Source organism: Podarcis melisellensis (assembly GCF_964234715.1).
Source record: "Podarcis melisellensis genome assembly, chromosome: 6".
Lineage (NCBI taxonomy): Eukaryota > Metazoa > Chordata > Lepidosauria > Squamata > Lacertidae > Podarcis > Podarcis melisellensis.
Window position 1 is genome coordinate 82581498 of NC_138538.1, and position 3994 is coordinate 82585491.

Consider the following 3994-nt stretch of genomic DNA (forward strand, 5'->3'; position numbering starts at 1 on the left):
TCCAGCCCCTCCTCTCAAGACTTCTCCTTCTGACCTCTCTTCAGTGTCCCATCACCAATCCCTGGGTTCTGAGCCTTCCTTATCTGGGGGTTCCCTTGGGGTGTTCCCCAGCTAGTGCCTCCCACTACTTCTCTTCACCCAGCCATATCCTGACATTCTTATATTTCTTTTCTCTCCTTTACCAAACTGTCCCGGGGTGGGTTATAACAATCAAACATTCAATTATAAAACAAATAAACAGCAACAAGAAACAAGGAAAGTGTAAAAGCAATGTAAGAAAGCCGCTCTGAGCCCGGCCTTGGCTGGGGAGGGCGGGGTATAAATTAAAAATTATTATTATTATCATTATTATTATTATTACAATTATATATTGTTTTTTATTATTATTATTCTACTGGTTTTCAGTCTCTCTTGGCAAACAACATTTGTTCAATATGTTCACAATATGTTGGGAATTTGGGAGCCAGCTTGGAATCAATGGATAATATCCAACATTTAGTTACACTTAAATAAATGAATTTACAGTGGTACCTCGGGTTACAGACACTTCAGGTTACAGACGCTTTAGGTTACAGACTCCGCTAACCCAGAAATAGCACCTCGGGTTAAGAACTTTGCTTCAAGATGAGAACAGAAATCACGCAGTGGCAGCAGGAGGCCCCATTAGCTAAAGTGATACCTCAGGTTAAGAACAGTTTCAGGTTAAGAATGGATCTCCAGAATGAATTAAGTTCTTAACCCAAGGTACCACTGTTCCATTTCAATGGGTCTAGTCTAGGATTTAGTTAGATAATATCCATAGCAGGAATCCCTGACAGAGGCTTACACACTATACCTTTAAAGCACATTTGAAGCGTATTTTCCCCCTCAAAGGATTGCTGGGAAAGGTAACTCTGTGAGGGGTAAACTACAGAGCCCAGAATTCTTTGAGGGGAATGATTTGCTTTAAATGTGCTTTAAAATTAATAGTGTGTACACAGCTCTATGCTGCTTAAATACCTGCATAGGAGGGCAGCTCCCGAGGCTCTCCAATGTTATAATTCTATTAATGTTTAACTGAAATCTGATGCCCTGCAATACCGACCCGTTTTGATTCTATTCCTGCTTTATGGAGCAACAGAAAACAAGTATTCTCCATTTTCTGAGTGGCAATCCTTCAGATATTCATAGACCACTATCATGTTCCTCCTGAATCTTCTCCATGTCCAACTTGCAACCCTTCCTCATACGACTCTTACCATCCTGGTCCTCTGTCACCTTACATTTTACGCACATAAGAGGTTGTCTTACAAGCATTGGTTTTGACATCTCTTCTCTGTAAAGTGTTGTGTTGGCTTCCTCCAGCTGCAGTTCCTTAGCTGACTAAATGTGCCACGTTCCATCATTACATTTTGATCATCCAGAAATGATAATCTGTTCTAGCTCCTTCGTACCTCCCTTGTCCTGCAAACGGATTTGGTTTCCATAGCTAAAATTCAGCTTGTGAAAGAAGCTCCAAATATACAGATAATGGATGCACTCAGCCAACATGCTAGCTTCTAAAAAGAGGGTGAGTTGTTTAGTTTATTGTTTATCCAGTGAAGAGTAAATTGGAAACCATTCAACCCTCTGTAAATAGAGTTATAATTTCTAAGAAATTACTAAGTAATCAGTAATGGTTAATGACTTGTTTGATGGTTAAATGTCAAGAGGAAAAGGCCACTGGATTTCATTAATGTGCTAACAAATTTGTTGCTAACTACATTAGCAACAGTGGTGTTTTTTTTCCTGTTGAAAACTATAATTAACAGCATATTAGTAAGTATTAGGCTGCTTTGCAAAGGAAGGGTTGCAGCAGGACTGGTTGAACGAGCTAGAGCGTTTTGCTCTGCACATCAATTAGAGAGCAAAGAGAGAATGTTGCTTTGGCATTTTGCCTGGCATGCAGTACCATTCTTCTTCCCGCCACAACTGATAAGGATTTTTAAAAGCCTGGGCTTCCCATTATGGTGCCAGAGAAAATATAATATACTGGCACCTCAGTCTTTAAACACACTTGTCCATATCCTGGAAGGGAAGGTGGTTTCCAGACACAGTTACTTTGATATAATGAGCTTGGATGCAGAAATGTTTCGGTGGGAGAATGATTTAATTTTGACATCCAGCAGCTGCTCCTTGTCCTAACTGGGATGTACTCTGAATGGTTGCGTGTCAAGACCCCGCAACCACCCCCTCGTAAAGAATAAGACACCAGGATACAGATATTATGTTAATGTTATTGGGCAAATTTTGGCCACAACTTTATTGATTACAGACTGTGAGCGGTATTGGCTTAGGCAGAAGAAGAGTTTGGATTTGATATCCCGCTTTATCACTACCCGAAGGAGTCTCAAAGCGGCTAACATTCTCCTTTCCCTTCCTCCCCCACAACAAACACTCCGTTTGGTGAGTGGGCCTGAGAGACTTCAAAGAAGTGTGATTAGCCCAAGGTCACCCAGCAGCTGCATGTGGAGGAGCGGGGACACGAACCTGGTTCCCCAGATTACGAGTCTATCACTCTTAACCACTACACCACACTGGCTCTGAATGGCACTGAATGGACCCGACTATATCTGACTCCTGCAGGAAGTCCGGTAAGGATAAACCACCAAAATGGGGAGCCCCGTTGATGCAGACCAACTCGAGCTCCCCCAGATGTTCCCATTGGGGTTGTGCCATGGCCCTAGCCCCGCCCCAGGCTTCGGACAAGATCCACACCCCCAGATTCCTTTCAAGAGGAAGCCCTCTGGCTCAAGCCACAGCTTAAAATTGTCCCGGCCACGCCCCCCAGCCACTGGATCAGCCAGCTGGTGATGGCATGGCCGAGATCCCCCCAGGAGACACGGCACTTCATCCCCCGCCTCTGGAGGAAAGCGGGTGGCCACACGGTCCACCGCAACTCCTCCCCACAGGGATGTGGAGCAGACTTCTCAACCTTTGGAAGGTTTGGGAATATTCTGCACCACTGCCAGGCCTTCTGAGGTTGGGGATGGGCAGTCCCTGATGATGAGTGGAAGAGTACCTCACGGGAATCATGCACAGATCATACATGCAATAAGGAAAAGATCTGTATTTTAATCCACACTGGATGTGAGCCATCCACTCACTGAGTATGGCTATATATAAGTATCTCATTAAGTTGATAGTATGAGGGACATTATCATCCATTGTCTCTGGCTACTAACGCCTTGTGGCACACAAGTTAAATACGGATCAGGGCCATTTATTTTTCAGCACAATCTTTTTCTTCTTCTTTTTTACTTTTTAGAAGACATGCAGAAAATTACATTCCTCCCCCAGCCTTTCTGCTGAAAAAGGAGTTCATAAAAGTCAACAGACATTGCAAATGTTTGCCATTTTGTTATATGTACATTATATTAATTCTGACATTTGCATTGTTATTTTTTAATTGCTTGCTTTTAAATGAAGAGTGTATTTTATATTTTTAAAAAAGAGAATGGGTGGCTCTTCTTAGGCAGGAAACAAACCATATAAATTGAATAAATATAAATTCCAAAAGCCTCTCTTCATCTCTGGTACAATCCTACTCTCACTGGATTCTGTGGAACCTAGCATAGTTTTTGGTCCTTCTGAGATATGTGTGTGTGTGTGTGTGTATTACTTTATATAGCACAAATACTAAGTACGAGTTCACCATAGCATTCCTCTTTCACTGTCTCCCTTCTGTACAACAGACAAAGTAAATTGGAGGGGAAAAACACAACCCTTCCTTTCTTCTCTCATGAGCTGTTAAGGTGAGGAGACTTTTTATCTAGGTGTGTAAATTATAATTGTAGCTCAGAGCCATTACGAAATGAGGGTGTTTCGACGAGGCAAGACTGCCCAAGATAAAATGGCAGATATCTCCCAGATAAATTTCACAGAAATCTTAATAATATGGATGTTCTGAACATCACCTGCAGTGATTCCATCTAATTCTCAAGTTATTAAAGTCTAAAGCAGCAGTGAAATTCTA